The 20,056-nt window shown below is 40.4% G+C and overlaps 1 protein-coding gene across 15 annotated transcripts in view; it reads left to right on the top strand.

Moving 5' to 3' along the window:
- The window catches only part of atxn1a (ataxin 1a), a 153,057-nt gene that overhangs the window by 35,726 nt on the left and 97,275 nt on the right, over nucleotides 1-20,056 (top strand). For 2 of the 15 annotated variants that reach the window (XM_069195168.1, XM_069195165.1), the window contains exon 1: nucleotides 2,509-2,564. The exons of the other annotated variants lie outside the window; for them this stretch is intronic. The gene's annotated coding sequence lies outside the window, so the exon portion shown is untranslated. Of the gene's footprint in view, nucleotides 1-2,508; nucleotides 2,565-20,056 lie in introns of those variants that run through there. 15 annotated transcript variants of the gene reach the window in all.

The raw sequence follows: 20,056 nt of genomic DNA, 5'->3' as shown, positions 1-20,056 counted from the left end.
GGCAGACTAATCCCCTCCTGCCTTCAGTGGTGCTCAGCCAGTTGGTTACATGTTGGTGACATGACCCACAAAAAGTTTTTTTTTTTTTTAGCATTAATGAGAAAATATTCCCCCTTTTCTGAGAAAACGTTCTCCCCAACTTGAAGTTACAACATTTGAATTACTGAGAAAGCAGCTCTCAGTGATTACACATTATTGTCGATACATTGTGGGTAGATTTGGTTTTAGTAAATCAGGAATAAGAGTTAAATGTAGTTTTGTATTTTCTGTTCATTATAGATTTTTACTGTATTTGCTGCTTATTGTAGTATTGTTCAGAGTTTTGGTGCTATGGTTATGCGGGCTGCTTATTTTAGTAAAGATGTTGTGTGTTTGAGTGGCATTCACAGTTTCTCTTTATGAAGGTGCGTTTAAAGATGTCATTGTTTTGCATTCCTTCCTCAGCTGTTGACAGAATTACTTGTAAGTCTTATAAAAAGAACTGAAGGAGAAAATACATATAGAGAATCTGAACTTCAAAGCAGTCTTCTTAGACTTCAGTGGTTGTGTTTTCATATCAAGCTAAATTGTTTGCTATAATCTGAGGTATTTTTGCAGAAATGTGTTGCTGAGGGGAGAAATCCTTTTTGTTTTTCCCAGTGATACACCAGCTTTATTGGAGGAGAACAGTTTTTTTCTTAGTAACAAGATGTGCAGCTTTGAGTCAGAGTAAAATGTAACAGTAATACTGGTGGAATTCTTTTGATTTGGTTTTGCTAGTTATTTGATTATTTGGTCGCAAGACAGAAAAAAAAGATCACAGATTAACATTTTGATCTCATTTTCTACACGTTGGCTGACTACAGCTCTGGCTTGAAGGATCGTTGTTTTCTAGGGGTTCTGTAATACTTGATTAAGCAAGCTAACCCATTCTCTTTTACGCATCTTTTTGTGTACGAAACAGATGACTTTGTTTTATGCACATCATTCAAAAGCACCAGATTGTGAATGCTTTATTCTGAAAAGTAGAATTCCTAAATCTGTTTCATAGTGACAAAGACGTTTTATACCAGCGTATGCGAAGTACAGTATGTAAATGGCTCTTGGGGTTTTCAAAACCTAATTAAAATATTTTTTCCATGTTTAATTTTTCCTTAGCATTTAGTGGTTTTGCAGGGCAAGAAATATCCATTCACAAATCCCCTTTTTATATGCTATTTTTTTTGCTTGTTGTAAAGAAGAAATGTCCCAGACAGACACTGTCAAAGTGTTTAAAATTGTGGATGACGGACTTTTGATTTAAGCTGAAATACAGTACGTTTTCCAGAAGAGTGGTTGTTATCCCTGACATCAGTGGTTTTTAACTTGCAGGCCTAGGATCGCTTGCGGTCTCTGTGTGAATTCCATGAAGTTGTAAGCTCAACAGACTCCACATGCAATATTCCTTTGCTCCTCTTGCAGTAACAGTCCGTATACCTAACACATCCCGTGTCTTTCTTTTATTTTATTGACTCGCCTTGTCCTATGGCAGGCTATTGTGGGTAAAGTGGTGCTGGGAAGTTGGTGCCACATGACCAAAGAATGACTTCTCTCAGAGGACAGTGAGACTCAGCAAAGTAAAAGCATCTACTGTTGTGAGAGACGTTGTATTCGTCTGAAGGTCTTTGTTAATATAAAGTTGTTTTTTAACGAGCGCATAGATCGAGGTATTTTAGTAGTTTGTTTCCCCAAGAGAAGAGTTTCCAAAAATCTAGAAGTGGAACTTTTGTTGAAGTGTACATAGCCCTCTAAAAAAGTTTATTCTGTCTGGCCTAATATACAGTATAGCCAGTTTACTGGTGACTCGAGACCATCATCTTTGCCAAGTCTGCTTAGTCCTACTAAGCCTTTAGAGTGTCTGCAGCCATAAGGAGTAAAATGGATAGGTCTTTTTTTTGAAGCACTGACGAGTGCACCTGCTGGAACAATCCAGCTGAAGAGACAAGAAGGTCTTTTGTGTTCATTTCTGCAGTTTAGAGATCTGTTTTTGTTTTTCCAAGTCTAATGTGAATCCCCAAAAATATTGGGTTCGTAAAAACCCGAATTCCACTGTATTTATCTGTTGGCTAGTTTTGGTGTTCATGTAAATTTGAAATCCTTGTTCTTCTACTGATAAGCTATGGAGGAAGGTCCCCTGCTACCGTGACAATCAACTGAATTTACTGTCATTTTGCCGGTTGCGTGTTTTTTCCTTCCGACGAGGGCTGAAGCCGTTATACAGTAATGTCAGATCTATTTGAAAAGGCGCACCACATCTGGTTCCCCTTATCACCTTTCTTTATCTGCTGCTGACTCATACAGTGTGGTCTGAGAAGCCTCCACTGTGCTGTCACGCTACGCCTGCTTACTGCTCTGAGTTTTTGCTCTGCGAGCAGTTGCTGGCGAACCTTGCCCTGTACACCAGTCAGAAACTGAAAGTGGTGTGTGGCTCAGTCTCCAGCCCCGTGTCCTTACTGACCTCCCCCCTCTCCTCCTCGCGGCATAGCGCAGACTTCAAAAGGAATGGACAGGCCGAGTGTGGAGCTGTGCGGCTGGGGCTCATCGTGGTTAGTGATTCCTCTGGTTTTCGTGAGCATTTGTGCTCGCCGGCCTGTTCGTTTTCTGTTTGTTTCTTTCTCTGTCGATCCCGAGATCTGCTTAACAGTCGCAACTATGAGCGTCCTGAAATTGATGCTGGTGACCTGTCGAAACTTTGCCTTAGCAGAGAAGGACGTTCTGATGAATTGGATAAACAGCCCGGGTTTTAAGGTATTAGCGGTTCACTGCATAGGATTTGCAGACGGGAGCTCTCGCAGGGGAAACGGTCCTGAGAGACCAGACCTGAGCATGGCTTCTTTGTTTTATTTATGCCCGCTGGTGCCTGTTTGCAGAAATACGAGAGAATCCAGGGTGGTCAGGTGTGTGCTGGGCCGGCAGAAAAGTAAAAGAACTGGGTTCTTCTCGTGAGTGTTTTTCCAACAGAGAAATCCTAACTGTCTGAGCGGTAATATTTTTGTTGGTTTTTTAAAATAATTCCTTCCTCATTTTTGCATTGGCTTCCAAATACTTTACCAGAAAGCCCTAAGTCATTAGTGTTGTACCTCAAAATAGAAAGAAACGAGGCTTTTGACCGATGAGAGTTCCAGCTTTGCTGTTATTGCACAAGAGGGAAAATGTGATAAGTGGAGTGCATGGGCCAGACGGTATTTCAGAAACAAGGTTTGTGATTAGAGAGCGAAAAGATTTTGTTCTAGATAAACCTGTTCTCCTGAGTTATCATCCTCTAATAAGGTCTTATGAAATTCTTGTTTTCCGGGTTCTGATACGCTGTTTTCTGTTTCAGAACACAATTGAGGTCATTTACTCAGTACCACTTAGCCAGACTTTTTCAGTTAGAATACTGGTGCTTTGGAATACACATGTCTAGTACTGCCAGACAGAGCAGCTGTTTAGTTTGGGAAACTGGCTCAAAACCAACAGCAGTACTGTGAGTCCTTCAAGCCTCTCGGAACACTTGTCTGTAATTCAATAGAAAGTCTTTGAAAAAAACTGCACTTTATCTTTGACCCTGAAGGAAAACATCCACCCTGTGTATTTTAATTTTTTTTTTTACTCTCTCCCTAAATATTGCTCTCTGTAGTAACTGGGCTTATAATCGCTTCCTGATGATTCAATTAACCGGCCAAAGCATGATGGATTAATTAAAATATGCCCGAGTGTTAATTACAAAAGCACACAGGCATAATAATAGGTAAGGAAATTACAATTAGCAAGATGCATTTAAAATTGTCACTGTGAACTTGTACAGCTCTACCATGTTGACTGCTGTCATCCTGCCTGAGGTTGTCACAAGACTGCATCTATCAGTTTCCTTTTACAGGATGGATTTCAGTATCTGTGTCAAGTCCCTCAAAATTGCTTGATGCACAAAGAGTCATTTTGCTGAACGTTTAAAAGATAAAAGAATTATTATTAGCTATAAATTATTCTACACCAAAGTCTGAGACTTTATGGTTTAACCAGTGTGACAGCACTAGAGTAGGTAGTCCGAGTAAGAGATTTAGAGTGGTGTTATATATAGATCTTGTTAAAGTTCTGTCTTATTAGACTGCTGCTTTTGTTAACCCCTGTAATTTTTGGTATGTGCCATTTTGACCTCCGGGGAACACAGTTTTAATTTCTTCCTCATCATTCTGATTTAAAACCCATTTTTCAGACTAATATGCAATGAAAAAACTTAGCACTTTAATTTTGACTAACAGAATGCAGTGAAATTTCTTACGTATAGAAATGTACTTCAGTCATGTGACGTAATTTTAATCAAAAGTAAGAAGTGTGTGTTTTATCTCCTCATGGGCTGTTTTTTCTTTCAAATTAAAAAAACCTCTTAAAGACATAATGTGTTAAGTAGCACTGTAAAAAAATATATTCTAATTTATCATAAAATTCTGTTATATAAATAACCTCAAGATGTAACAGAGCATGTACAGTAGAATTAGATAGTAATTGATTTAAAACCTGGTTTTAATTAGTGAAAAACGTCTGATCCTCAAAATTATGCCTATGTAATTGATCAATTCCATAACTGTGCTTTACATTACTCATTTCTGTGCACATACGGTATATGAAATACAGAAGAATGCTACATGCTCATCTGCACAGGTTGTCCAGTACCATGAACAGTGAAGCATGAAGCAGAGCACACAGGGAAACAGAAGAGCACATACAAATGAGACCTGGAGTGAAGCTGATGTAACATTTCCTTCAAGAAATGTCGGGATTAAATCTTCGGATTAATTAGCTCCTGCTAAACTGCACTGTTCTGAATCATCATCTCGTCTCATTTGCAATTATCATGTCTTATGTTCAGTATAAAAAAATAGGCAGGTTTGAAACTAGTTTTTCCTCTCTGGAGTGGTAAAAACTTATGACTTCCTGTTACTTTCGTCAGATTGTGATGTATGCTGTATAATACAGTAATACACAGAGTGGATATTCGAATAAGGCCAACCTGTTCCAAGTACATTTTTATATATCTGCCTATTGTTCATGGAGTCTAGAGGAACTACTGATGCTACTGGGCTCTCATGGCTTTTCAAGCTTAAGTGACCAACCACTGTAAGCGTGAGTCTTATTTGGAAAAGCATTTTTCAGACAGAAGGTTCCAGAGTCACTGTCTGTTTGACCGTGTAATGGATGCAGGCAGATATTATTGGAAAATGAGTAGGAAGGGGTGGGGGGGGGGGGTTGACTGGGAGTTTTTCACTCTGAGGGGTGTCATTTGATCTCCTTCTGCAGTGCTTGCTGCAGACAGGCCTAGAATATCATTTAGGCTGCAGGAGCCTTTGAGTTCTCAGAGATATCTTTTAAACCCGAGCTTCCTGAAACCACTGAAAAGTTTGTACAAAACGAGAGTAAAAAAAAAAAGGGCGGCCTTTTACTGCAGCCTTTTTAAGTAAGAGGGTTTGACACATGTTAAGGGATGCTTTTTGGAGACCAGGTTTTAACAGAGGCAGAGCATGAGTAATACTTAAAGCTTTATCCTTAGGTAGTTTAGCAATGAAATTGACGTGGTATCTTTGTTGTGACTGTGGCTTTTTGTCAGTTTGTGTTATTCACTTGCTAGTGTGCGAACGTTGCACATATGGCTTCTTGTGTTTTGCTTTGCTAACCAAGATATTCCTGGCACCTTCCAAAATCTGGAGCTGGAGTACAAAAGCGCTTTGTGTCAACAAGGGGGATTAGCAAACGCATAGATTGGTTTTATTTGCGTTGATTTTTTTAGACGTACAATGAAAAGAAATAGGACAGAATGGTGGCTGCTTTATCCTGGTGTGGTGCTGTTTCGAAATCGCACACATTCCCAGAGTTACAGGTTGTGTTTTCCGTGGTCCGTATGCAGTAGGTGTTCTCGGGTACGAATGCGCACAAGGTGGAGTTGCTCCTTCCGAAGCGGCGAAGCTGTGCTGACCTTTCCTGCAGTGGTCCGTATTTGTTTGCTCCACGTCTATGAGTTGACCACCCCCTCGTCTGTGGTCAATGGCAGGCAGCCAGCTTCAGCGTTGAGTCCTGTCCTGGTTCTCCCCATCCTTCCAGCCCATTTCTCGGTACTTTCCCCAGCGCCACTTCCGTGTAAGACAACTTTCATCCTCTGGGTGTTGAGCTGTTCTTTACTTTTCTGACAACTGGAATGTATAATGAGGGGCCACCGTTAGTTAAGTACTAACCCCATTCTGGTCTGTCCACTTTGAGGTTGCCGGGTCTGGATGAAACTGGAGCTTTCTAGGGCTCGTGGTGGGAATGTTTGTGTTCTCAGGGTTTTGTCTAAATAGAACCAGATCCTTACCTGTCACATCCTCCAGATTCTGTCAGAGTGGGCAAAGTCTTTTCATTCATATATGTGCCTTGTCTGTTTCTTTAATGTAATTCTTTGTGATCCTTTTTAAAGGCCTTTAGTTGCCACTGCAACCGAGAATGACTCTTCTCCCTTAATGGCGGGTTCTTATTATTTTTTGACAGCAGGGTAGTCTGACCACAGCTTGTGAAAAGTCCATTTTATTTTATTTTTTCATTCTTAAGTAGCAAAATTAACCCTGAATGAGCTCTGCTACTGTCCAATCTGATGCTCTTAAAGGCACAGTGCCTCACTGGGAGCTCGAGAAGTCTAATTCAGTTCAGTAAAGTCAACTGCAAAGCGCTATTGATAAAACATCAAGCAGTAGAAACAGAGAGGGTAGCTGTTATTAATTCCCTTATATTAAACCCCCCTTTCCAGTGCATGACATACAGTATTTCTCTGGTGGTTCCGTCTGACATAAAGTCTCCCTCACCTATATGCTCATTGGTATAATGTGTTTTATTGGATTTCTGTTGACTTTTAAAAACGAAACTTGAACTTGAACTTTATTGCCATATGTAACCGGTACTGGTACAATGGAATTCTTACTTACAGAAAGTCTCTTGATTGTAAAACAAGTGTAAAAAACAAGACAAAGTGCAAACAGTGCATCAAGACAATGTACAAACAAACAATAGACAATGTGCAAGTAAACATGTAGACAGTTTGAATGTAAACAATACAGACGTGTAAACAATGACTGGAGATGTGCAATAGATAAGAAATCATAAAGAGGTAGATGGTGATGGTGTAGGTGTGGTCCGAGGGGGATGGCTAAATGTGTTCGCCAGTCTCACTGCTTGTGGATAGAAGCTATTGAAGAATCTAGTGGTAATTGAAGAATCTAGTGGTAATGCACCTATACAATAATGTGATGTTGGTTTTCCTGCTTTTTGCAGGAGGGATAATTCGAAGCCCGTTTGGATCGACCCCACTGTTTTGCCAAACCAAACAACAATGATTTGGTAGGCATTTTTCCTTGCAAAGAGAATCCTGTATCCTGATACTGTGTGTGTACTGTAAATACACTACGCCTTCATACATTCCTTTGTCTTGTAAAGCATAAACACTTGTTGCCACCATAAATGATCCTGGTTCATTACAGGACTGCCTGGATGGAAATTGTGCTTCACACAATTCTCTCCTTCTCACAGGCTGCCAACATATTTTTTGGCCCAAGCAGCACTCTGTTTCCCTCAGTGGTCTATTAAACACACGTCCCCCTTGGACTCCAGCAGACCCAGAGTCTGAATCTGCTGGCGGCTGAGAAGAAGTTATAGAATTATCACATTGGGTAAAAAAAGAAGAATCTCAGAAAAGCCCTGCTACTAAGCACAACTCATTAATGCTGCCTGTTAATGATAATGAAAATAATATGTAGATAGAGAAGACGTAACACTGTATTTAAAGCTACAAGGGGACAGTCCTATTGATGTTTCTTACACAACTTGTGGGTAAGTAATTCCTTACAGCTGCAGTCCCAGGGGAGACAAATAGAGGCGAATGCAAGTATTAAGTTTGCAGTATTTAACAAGGCGCAAGTCGAGGACACCAGTCGATTCAGTAGCTAGGGAGTTTGTGAAGACGTTTAAAAAGCTTGGAGTCGTCTTTCAAGCACACTACTATTTTTTGTGTGCGTGCGCGTTTCTTTTCGGTTGTTGTTGCAGTGTTTGGCGTAATTAGTATTTTGAAACTCCCGGGACCGTCTGCTTTGTCCTATTCATCTCTGTTGCCTCTGAAGAACTTCTCTCTCCTGCATGCTTTAACAACACTAGTGGGCCACTCACTTGAAAGATTATTTTCCTTTCTTTGTCGGAAGAAAGAGCTTAACTGTATTTTATTGTCATACTGAAGCATTAAAAATGAATGTTGCCCGAACAATTAATCTAATTAATGTTATGTAATATTTTTATACTCTGGATGGGAATTTGTTTCTTTCATATGTTATTAGCTACTTTGGAGTGGGTGCGTGCACAGAGAATTCATATTAAAAGATTACTGTACAATAGATGTAATCCAAAGCTATTTAAAGAGGACAGGGGGTTGAGATGGGTATCGACAATTGCTGCAGCAAAGGCACCTACATTTGCCCCTTAGTTTTTCATCCTACCTGTAGGGCAACTGTAAAAAGGAGGCATGAAACCTGCTCAGTTACTGAAATAAAATTGGCAAAAAGATGAGTGATTCTGAAGGAAACTTTGTGGGGCAAAGTGTCTATGGTTGAGCTTGCACTTCTAGCTCTAGGGGGGAAAAAGGCTTCTTACCAAATTGGAGAAGTTGAATGGAAGTGGCCTGCAGTCAGACAGTTCTCCTGAAAAAGCCGAAATGTGAACAACAGTCTAATTCGTTAACAATGAGCAGAAATGGGTTTCCGAACACGATGAGAATGACAAAGGATTCAGTGATGCTTTGAAAAAGCAGCCTCACGCTGATTGTTTTTCTCTGGGTGCAAACAAAGGCACAAAAGATGTAGAAGTCCAAGGCTGTGGTGTTGGGAGGGGAAGCTGCTTGGATAGACGAAACGTGGTTTAAAGGGGAACCGCAACCGTTTTTTATATTTCCGGATTCGAAAGAATCGGCACTGATGAGTGCGTTTCGGACTCTCACAAAAACAACATGGACACAGTCACTTCAGAACAAGGCAACAAAACAGCAGGCAGATTCAGAACAGGGCAACAAAACATCTGGTGATATGTTGCGGCCTTATCACCCTGTACACAAGAAGGCTTGTGAATACATCTCTTTTAATCCAATAGAAATATCGCTCCCGACTTTGAGACAGTTTTGCCGACAAATATGACTTAATTGTTAACTCTGCATGTGGATCATGCTGAAGTGTTTTCGCAGTGAAACGTCTGCTGCACAACCTGTACTTATTAGCTCAAACGGTACATTGCATGACATCAGTCATTATAGAGACTAGTGAGCAGGAAGGGCCACATCAGGTCGCAATTCTTAGGAAGTCATACGTTCACGATTTTGAGCTTAATTCCAAATGTGTGTTTTTTTTTTCTGGAACGTCAATTAATTTATTTTGTTACCGAGCTTTTATAACCGGTCTGAGAAACGGGGCCTGCAGTTCCTCTTTCATGTGTGTGCCATGCCACTTCTGAGTACTGACCCAGGGGACCTGTGTGTTAGGAGGAGGGTGTGAGTCCATGAGGTTACAGCTGTCCCTTGATGTGGTACTGTATAGCGCAGTGCTACAACACGACCTGTCAGCAGTGAAACTTACACAGCTCGTGAAACTTTAAACACTGACTAAAAATGGAACCCAGAAAATATAAATATAAGGTTACATAAGGTCACACTTTGGGCCTGTTCTTACTGTGTATTCTTTTACAAACTATAATTTAAAAGCTTGTTTTTCAAACAGTGAACTGAAGTATCTTAAGAGGTACTAAAGACTTCTGTATCTCCTGAAATCGGCACAAGTGCTAAGTAAAGGCTCTCTGTATCAGTGGGTAAATTCTGCCCTGTATAAGCTGCATTAGCACCCTTTGAAATTAAGAGTGAATGTAAAGGTTTTCAGCTAATGCCTTTCAGGCACTTAAAGGTCTAGATCCAGGTTATTTTTTAAGGATTTGCATGTGTGATCTGAGGCCAGCTGATTTGTGCCTTCGTAAAATGCTGAAGACCAGGCTCCACACAATGTGTGACAGAACCTCCTCATGTGGAAGAACGTGTTGCCCAGATCCATTGGAGTAGTCACCTTATGACTAAAAACTTACATAAATACAGTTTTAAATTTAAATTTAGTTTTTCCATTGATTTCATTATATCCTTTTGCTTAGCTTTCCCCCCCCACTTTTCTTTTTGTATGTGGGGTATTTTACATATGTGCCTTAAGATGGTTGAAAAGTGCTTAGAAATCAAATTGACTTAATATTATTTTGCAAATGGCCAGCTATATTTCTTTAAACTCCCACCTATTTTCAATATTCCACTTACTAATTGTAAGTTGCTGATGAGCCATCTTTACTGTAGAACCCTAGATGCACTAACAGTTCTTTTTGTGGGCAGGATCAGAAGCTTATCTATTTTACAGTGAGTTGGCTTGTTGGAAGAATTATTTTGCAATGTGCTGCAAGAACCAGAATGGATTTCTGCTTTCACGGTGCTGTGCTTGAGAATCCGAAGTAGTGTTACAGTATGTACTATAATCGTGTGACACTCCAGGCATCTGTGCTGACTGCGCATATAATGGCCTAGAGGTGACACAGTGTTGATCTGGCTACTGAGGCATTTTAAAAGTGCCACTGCTAATCCAAATCAAATGTGTAAATACTCCTTGTAATACACGTCTCTGAAACGTGCAGAGATGCTATCATCTTCTTCTCAGGTGTGAAGGGATATTGTGCAGGACGGAGGACTTGATGTAGCCTTTACCGATAATACCGCTTTCATTGGTTAAAAGATACGGGAGTTCCTCTTGAATGTACTGTTATAATCTTCTTTTATTTTGCAAAGTAACAGGTAATGTTTATTCCATGCCGAAAGAAAAAACAACCAAAATTTCGGCTGCGGAGCCTTTCTCAGGTGTGAGGGAGAGAGAAGGAAATTAGCAGGTAAAAAAAGCATAGGAGGAAAAAACAGAGTAGTGAGAAAGGGGCAGGGAGCAGGGGGGAAATGGACATGAAGCGGGTGAGAATGAGTGTCTAAATTTAGAAGGAACAGGAGGAGAGTTGTGGAAAGCCGAAATCTGCAAATGAATCGAGAGGATTTAGAAGGAAGAGTCTGTTATTGACAGGAGGGGGAAGGTGTGATCCAAGTTTTGGGATAATTTTGCTTTTGGATGTCTCTCTGCAGCAGGACTTCTGTATGCCCTCTATGAGGATACAGAGGGAGAGATCAGAAAGATTGTGGCTGTTATGGGGTGAAATGGGGAACTATCTGTCTGGAGAGATCTTTGATCCTCACACAGTTCCGACGTGTTCCCTGAAATGGTCTGCCAGTCTTCTTCCGTCTCACCAATATAAATGGCTGGGCATTTTTCTGCAAAGAGATGCAGTAAATGCAATCTCTGAAAATACGCAGTGTCTTGCGGGTGATGTATTTCTGGATGCATGATATTTGGCCTAGATGACGTCTTGTATGTTGTACTGTTTGCAGTAGTATTACCACATCTTTCATTTTTACCAGTATGAGAGAAGTACAACTTCCTCCACATGAGTTTGGAATCTTTTTCAAAAGAGGCCTGCTTGTGTGTAGCCACAATTATTTTATTTCCACATTCTCGGTTTCCATAGTTCTCTCTTAGAAACGGCTTCACTGGGGCTGTGGTTTTTGAAAACCTGCTTTTACCTTTGGAGGTCCATTAGCCAAATCAATGCTTGAGGCCTTAGTCTGCAGAAGAAACAATGAAAGCTGTGTAATCATAAAGCTCGTACAACTTCCTATATTTTAAAGCCATCTTGTTCTCAACCAAAATCTACTTACAGTAGATACAGAAGTTGCTTTTTTTTATTTAATTGTACATCCCATGTCAAGTCAAAGACAATCATTTCTTTTTCACATGGGAAATAAAAAAAAACATAATTAGGCAACTTTATTCTTCCACAGCCATTTTGCTGTTACTTGAACAGTGTCTGAATTATCTTACATTCTCCCAACAGATTATTATACATCTTCCATTGCATAAAGAAGCTCACAGTTAGTGCAGTGACTAAACCCTTTCTGTATTGGTCATCTCCATTTCTTAATTTTGTCTTTCATAAAGCAGTTTTATCAAGTCAGCTGCACTTGTAAAAAACACTGTTCTTTAGAGGCAAAAAGCAGCTGGTTAAGCTGAATTAGGATTGAAACAGTGGTTCCAGGAAACCACATCGCTCTGGTGCTGAGCGATGCAAGATTTCTGAGGATTATATTTAGTATTTTTTTTGTTTTAATTGCAGAACATATAGGGTTGAGTGAAAGATGAGCAGGGGAGTGCAGAACTGTTGTAGTCCTGCTGACGGCTGGGGTAAAGGATCTGCAGGCAGTTTGAGATGCCTCTGCTGCCCATGCAGTTTTTCAGTCCATGCAGATTGCTGCTAAAAAAAAAACCGCTCATACGGCTTGCATTGTAAGATGCAAGATGTGAATGTTTTCAGCACAGGCGTCTGACAACAGGTCAGCTTAAACTCTGGGAAACGCTCAGTGTTGACCCTCTGCGACAGTGTCTGAAACGTATTTCTCATTTTGCCTACCAGATATTACCCACCAAGTTCATTTTTTTAATCCTAATTAACCCATTCGATATCCTCTAAATGCTGATGAATACCTCAATAGTTTTAAAATACTTGTATGTTAAATCTTCAAAATACAGTCTGTCCTCACTGACTCTTTGATCAGGTGTGTGTGTACTACAAAGGTTCAGCCAATATGGTATCAATTAGATTTTGCTCCCAGAAGGCTGTACCTTCCTCTGCGCGTCATGAAGTCGCAAGCAAGCTTGATTTCGTTTCTTTACCAGAAAGCAGCTCTCTTTGAAATTTTTGTAATTCCAAATGCTTGCAACAGGTGTGAGCCCATCACCCAGGGGTCTCTTACGTAGACATTTGGCAGTGTATTAAGGCAAGTTTGTTTGCCTTCATCCCAGGATCAATTTTGAGTAATTTTGCTCTACAATGTGCTGGTACAACCACTCTAGCTGTGCATTTCTAATTACCTGCTAGACAGCTGCCTTTACTCTCTTTCCCGAGGGTAAATCATTGGGGATGATTTATGCGGGCTGCACGTTACTTGTGTGATGCCGTCCAATAGACCTGTGTATTGGCCTTTCGCTTAGAAATGAGCTGAACCGGCAGCGATGTGCGTTCCTCCAGCTGTGAGTTGAAAGCTCTTTTAATGGCTTGCCTACCTTCCAGAGAGCGGGGTGGAGGGACTGTGAGACGGCGAGAGAGGAAGAGAGGACAGCAGCATGGGTAGGGATTTCCTGAGTCCCCAACAATTCCCTGCTTAAAATGGGGGGTGGGAGACTGGTTGAGCCTCCGGATAGGGCTTGTAGAATAATGCATGTATCTATCGCACCTTCGGCCTGCACTGCAGTATCACAGCTGTGCCAGTTTTTCTGTATGTTTTGGATAGGAATTTAGTTGTGGAGGAGCTCTTTCAAAACTGGCCCAGTCTGAGAGCGGTTGAGCGCTGGACAAGTCGATGTTTTGTGTCCTGGTCCTGATCTATACCTGTTTTTTAGCAAGCGGAGAGGGCTGTAGTAGCATCGCGAATGGATAGCGGATAGGCCCCTTTGGGTCTTGCTGAACGTCGAGTTCACCCTCACCCAGTGAGGCACGTTTATGGAGGAGTTCTGGTTTGAAACCCGCTTGTCAGACGGCCAGCCCCCCTGGCCGCAGTGTGAGGAAGCTGGGACCCCCATGCAGAGTGAGGAGTTGACCAAGGAGTAGCTGTGAAGAGATGCAGAATGAATGTGAGCCAGAAAGAGCTTGCTTTGGTATTTATTGCTTTTCAGAAAGATGAATCTGAGAAAGATGCCGAGTTCGAGGTGAGGTCGTGGTTGCTGTCATATCTCCCAGACTTTCATTTAAAACTCCATTAATTCACAGGGGTGGTTTTTGTTTCTTTCTGTACATACAGTGATTACGACTTTTCTTCACTGGTTCTGTTTTCTTAAGTGTCTGTTTCTATGCCCACAAACTATTTTATGTGCACACATATCGTATATCATTTACATGAGGTCCTTTCTTAAGAACAGTTTGTTCCGGAGGTAAGGGTCTAATGATTAGGTCTAACCTTTAAATTATTTTTTGATTGATGCGAGTGGAACTACTTGCTATTCAGCTATTAAGTGTAGATGACAGGGGGAGATACATAAAACAAAGATGCTTAGTCAGCTGTGGTCAACTCTTTCTGTACTTTGATTATATCTTACTTTATATGGCTCCTAGCACGACAAGTAAAACTTCGCCTGTGGCAATTAACTTTGAAGCATTCAGTGGTGCTAGTATACAGCTTCCAGTAGTCTGACTGAGCTCACTCTGCTGGTGGCATAGTAAGTTTCATGTAAGTTAGCTGGCTTGGCATTCCTTCAGAGGATAACCTGTTCAAACACTACTGCAGTTCAGTGGTTGTCATAGCAACAGAACCGGCCTGTGAAAAACAAGAACCCTCCAATTCGCGTGTCTCCCCAAACTCACAGACATGTCAATGTAATTGTCATGATGAGTATAGATGTTGATGGGTCATAGGGCTGGAATTCCATCTGTTTACATTTTGGGAAAGTGTTGACAGGCTGCATCATCGGTGTTGACATCTGAAACTGACGCTCAAAGACTGATGCTCGAGGAAAACATTTGAAAATAGTTAAGTGAACACCCCAAAACCCAATGAACACCTCTGTGTGTCCAGTGCAAGTTGGTGATCTTGTAAGTTCTTGTGATTTCAAGCCGTTAAGTGCAGATAAAAGTTTTTGTTTAGTGGTGGGCTGTTGTGATAAAATTCTGTGGTTGTGTGTGAATATCCTTATCATCTTCCTCATTATCTGCCTTTTTCAGTCTGCTTGATGCTGGGGAATACACTTTAGATTATTCCTGCCACACTTCTGATGTCATCTTTGCGTTTCCTGTGTGGGCATCTGTGTGTATACAGTAATCCAGTAGTCTAAAAAGTTTTGGAAATCTATTTACAGGAAGAACTTCTTCAGGGGAAGCCCTAGATTCCTGAATAATTTTGCATCCCTAAACAGATAACCCTGCTCTTCTGTAATATTCTAGAGACATTGATGCTTAAATTCTCTGAACCTAAGTGTAGCAGGTACTGTATAAGATAAGCTGTACAAAAACTGCTTGTTGCCTGATATAGCATCTTTGGCAGGGGTAGCCAACCCGGTACTGGAGAACCCTATTCTGGTCAGTCACCCTAAATCACCTGTTAGGAACGCTTCTCTAAGTAGTTGATCAATTAAGCAATTCATGTTTCAGTGAAGGGAACACTGGTCACTGAGAACAGAAGGTTATTCTGGTTATTGTTTCAAATGCCCCCTGAATTACTTTACTTTAACACATCTCCTGTTTAATTGATCTTAGTTAAATTGTTCCTGACCACTTTACAGGCTACCTGTAGGTACCTGCTGGACTGGGACTTTTCAGGACCAGGGCTGGAGACTCTCTCTTATTCAGAGATTTAAAGTGTTTCTTCCAGCCCAGTTGAGTTATCATCTTATCTCTATTCCTTTTTTCCCCTTATTTTTTTTACCAGGGCGCTGATGCAAGTTTTTATACAATGCATTTTAATATTGGTTGGCTCTTTACTGTATGCACGCCTACACCGTTAAGAGCTCTTTTCTTTACACCTTGTCCGAAGTCCGAAGTTTATGCGAGGTGATATATTCGCAGTCTTCCTTAGTTGATGTTCCTTATGATTTGAGTAACACTAAATTACTTTCATAACAGTACAATTACAGAGGAACTACAGAACCCATGAGCACCCTGGCCTGCTTGAATTTCACCATGGAAACCACAGTCAGAGGTACTTTTGCAGTTCTGGGTTCAGCTTGCAGCAGTTATGAGGTGAAACTGGGCACATCGTGCTCGGCGGACGCCAGTCGTTGAATTGAAATAGTGAGCGTTTTTTAACGAGCAGGGCAGGTGTCTGAGTGTTTGATGGCCGCTGAGTGCTTTTGACTATGGCATCCGTAATTGTCTTTAAATCTCTCTTGCTCTTGTACGTCTCTCTAAGTGCTGTCCTGGCTTCTTTTCTAATGTACCTCATTGGGCACAGTTATTTTGGAGCGATTTATGTGTTTCCAATGGACTCTGAATGTGAGATCCGAGAGCAAAGAAATGACAGTTTCTGGGGCTTGTCAAGTGCTAAAATGATGGGAAAATGGAGACTGGCCTGCTGTCAGGATGTTCTTGGCCTCCCAGCAATCAGACACCACTCTAGCTCTATACGTTAACCCATTGAGTCTTTGTGTCTGGTGCTGCAATAGCACCTAAAGCAAAATATAAGTAATATCTAGTCATTTAGCTGACACTTTTATCGAAAGTGGGTTACGCAGAGTGAACTACAGTGTTCATTCTCAACTTCTGCTTTAGAGGTTTTCTCATCAGGATCTTCATTGATCACGCTCAAAGGGGTCTAGTGGCTTCCTCAGAGTCAAAGGCATTTTAGTCAAGTGGTAGATGGGGGTTTGAACCAGAAACCTCCTGGTATGAAGCCTTGTTTTCTTTACAACTAGCCCACCTGTGAGACACATGTGGTAATGTACGTAATGTACCTGCGGTCTTGCTTGCCTGATGTTTTTCTTTGAGGGGAGTCTACAGAGCTCAGGACTGCCCACAAAGCAAGTAACAAGAGGCAATCAAAATTGTCAGAGTTTAATAATAACTAAGCTTGCATTTGAGTTTTTGTGTCATTTAAAATATTCATTTATCATAATCTTTTAAAAGGTTAAACATATACCTTTAAGTTATGTTTTTTGCATCTCAAAGCTCATAAGTAGGATTCATGATCCTCTGAAAGATATATACTATTGGTTTGCAATGGTGTGCTTTTCACCATGTTTAACAATGCTCTGTTTAGCATTAGGACTTTAGGTACTGTACAGGGAAAAATCTCTTATATTTGTTTTCATCTTATCAAATGTATGCTGTGCTTGAGTATCAATCATATGAAACTATTTCTGTCAAGAGCATTAGGAGATGAAATATGATTTAGAAGTTGATTTTGGTTTTGTGAAGGATAGCTACATCAAATTGAATTATTTCATTGTTTCATGTTTGTTTTGGAGTAATCCTTATGCAAGCAGAAGCAGTTTAATTCCTAGGAAGAAATTTCCTGGAAGTCTCACTCAGTTTTATGTTCTGTTCTCTTCACACAAATTGCATTGCCATTCAAAAACAGGACAAGTTCAGGCTTTGGTGGTGACTGCATGTTGACCCCCCAGCTAAACCTTTAATTATAGAAACAGTCACCTTGTGTCGTACACAAAACAAAATCAGATCAGTGCAATCAGGTGTGGCACAGCTTACTGTTTAGGCTTGTGTCAGACTAGCACCAAAGCAAACCAGTTCTTACTTGGACCGCATTGTGATCTTCAGTGTTTTGAACTAAATACCTCAGGGAATTTACCATTTTATAAAGGTGTCCATGTACAGAAGCAGTTCTAGCTCACTAATCAGTCATGTACAGTATAGATTTACACATAAACCTACAGTATACATTCTGTATAAAGAACTGTTTCAAGGAATGAATGTAAAACTCATTTCGCTCATTTCGTTTTATTTCTCCCTATTTGTGGCGCACAAATACTTTTTAGGAATGCAGTGCATTGTCTGTGTTTGATTCCACTCTATATTCATCCATCCATTTTCTAACCACTTCATCCAATTCAAGGTTGAGGGGGAGCTGGAGTCTGTCTTCTCTCTCTAAAGCATACATTTACTGGTTCTTTTTAGGTACTGTTTAAACTCTATATTCACGTGTCACATTTTGATTTACTGGATATCCAATTTATGCACGTATAATCTTTTGCTTTGGAGCCATTCTGAATCATACATTTACTTGGCATTTGCTTTAAAGGTGTGCACAATTATTCTATAATCTGCATGTGTGCTTTCACATTCAGTTTCATCCACAGTGTTCTGTAACATCATCAAGCTTAGTCTGGAAAAACAATATTTATTTATATAAACTTGTTATCAGTGAATGTTACCCTGGCCAAATACAGTTGAGCACATGCTTTACAAATACAACCTTAGGCTTTTTTCCATGACTTTTTAATATGTATATTTAAAAAAAAAAATTTGCATCTTGCTCCGTTGGGAAAACACATTTGGCGTTTCTCATTTTGCCAGCAGCAATGCAGTAACACAGTACTTCTTCACCTTCTCTGCTGTGAGATTTGGATTGTTTTTCCCCAGCCAGCACGACTTGTGTGGGTGCAGAAACAGAGTGATATTTACACTGTAAACCAAATTCTGCCAGAGCAGCGATGAGGAAACTATACATGTACAATCTCAGTTTTTAATTCTTCTGAGGACAAACATTAATCATACTACCCTTAGGCTTTTTATCGGTGGTGTTAGGGCCATATTTTAAAGTTAAAAGACCTGGACTTTTTAACAGTTTTAAAAAGTATGTTTCAGCTTTTATTTTATTCATTTTTTATGTCTTTATAACATTTGCTGTCAAATCCAATTTCATTTCATATTTAACTGGAGCATTCACAGTGTACCTCCCTGCCAGCTTGTCTGATTAAGATTCCTCAAGTAAATACTGTTCGATGGTCTATGAGCACAGCGGTTCTCTTCATTAACATAGAAATGTTTGTGATGAAGAGACCCTGACCAGAGTTTTTCATGGTGAATCCGTCACTGTAATTTTGAATTTATAGCACAAATTCACTGGGTGTTTGCTAGTTTCCTACCATTTCACTTTGACTTTATACAGTAATATATCATAATAAGTATTCTCTAAGGACTTTTTACCATAGTGCACTTCTTCAAGGCCGTGTTTTTAAAGCGTGGTGGAGGCTGTAACGAACCGTAGGAAAAGCATGAGCAGAGTAGGGAAAAATTTGATGGTTTGCTCGCAAAAGTACAGTAGAACAGAAATAGTGCTGTACGAGTTACATAAGGGCTTGGTCGTGAGATTGCTGAGCTGTCCATGTCCCTAGGTGATCCGCTGACTGAGGGGGTGTGACAGTGCGACATGTCTTTGTGTTTTGCACAAGGAGCTGAACAAACCAGTCTCCCCGCAGCTGACCTGAATATCAACCTCTTGGGCTCAGCAGCAGCAGCCTGAGTCTGGATTGGAACTGGAATGAGCAGAAACCACCAGAGATGACCAGGGTCTATGTATATGAAAACATAAATAATAATGCACATCTCCTGGTTGCTTATGGCTTGCGTTAGCGTGACCTTTGAAAGACGGGCACAGTCACCTCTGGAACAGTTGTTATGCTCCAAGGTGGTGATCAATACCAGTGCTTCCTTCTTCCTGCTGCGGGACTCAGGCTCAATATCCATTGATTCCGAATCGTTTGGTGAGATAAGTTATTCCATGCTGGACTTTTCCATTACCTGCTCATCCTTGTTTCCCACAAATTGGACATAAAGGAAGCAGAAGGATCCCAGGGTCTGCTTAGGTTGTTATAAGAGGTCTCAGTGGCCTGTGACTTAAAATAATTTTTACAATCATATTTCATCTCAAAATTTCAATTGAGAACAAAAGTTTTAGTCAAGGAACAGTGCTTAAAGTATAAATATCCAAATATTGTGCTGATCTAATTAATATAAATTGTATTTAATGCATCAACACAGAAGTATGACATGCAGTATCCTATGAGACCTAATCGATGAGCATTTTTATATGAAAAACCTTTATATTTATAGCTCTTTATTTCCATTATACACTTTTAAGTTATTCTGTTGCAGCATCATTCTTAATTTTGATAGATCCTGGGCATCTCTGTCTCTGCAGCATGCTTTACTAATCTTGAGCCATGCACTGATAATTCCCTCTGTTTAAACCTTTTCCTACTGTCAGTGTGAAGTGCAGTTTTAAGATGTTTCCTGCTGTGCCATTGTACTCTACTCACTGAATTTTAATCAGAGATGACACGAGTGGAGAAACCCATGATGAAAAGTACCTAGAAAAGAAGAAAACACACAATACAGCCACAACAGAACACGACACGCCGTTGTCTGAGGAGCCTTCTTC

This window comes from Lepisosteus oculatus, chromosome 10 (assembly GCF_040954835.1).
Source record: "Lepisosteus oculatus isolate fLepOcu1 chromosome 10, fLepOcu1.hap2, whole genome shotgun sequence".
In the NCBI taxonomy this organism is placed as follows: Eukaryota; Metazoa; Chordata; class Actinopteri; order Semionotiformes; family Lepisosteidae; genus Lepisosteus; species Lepisosteus oculatus.
The sequence above is the reverse complement of the archived record's forward strand: the minus strand, read 5'-3'. Positions and strand labels throughout refer to the sequence as shown.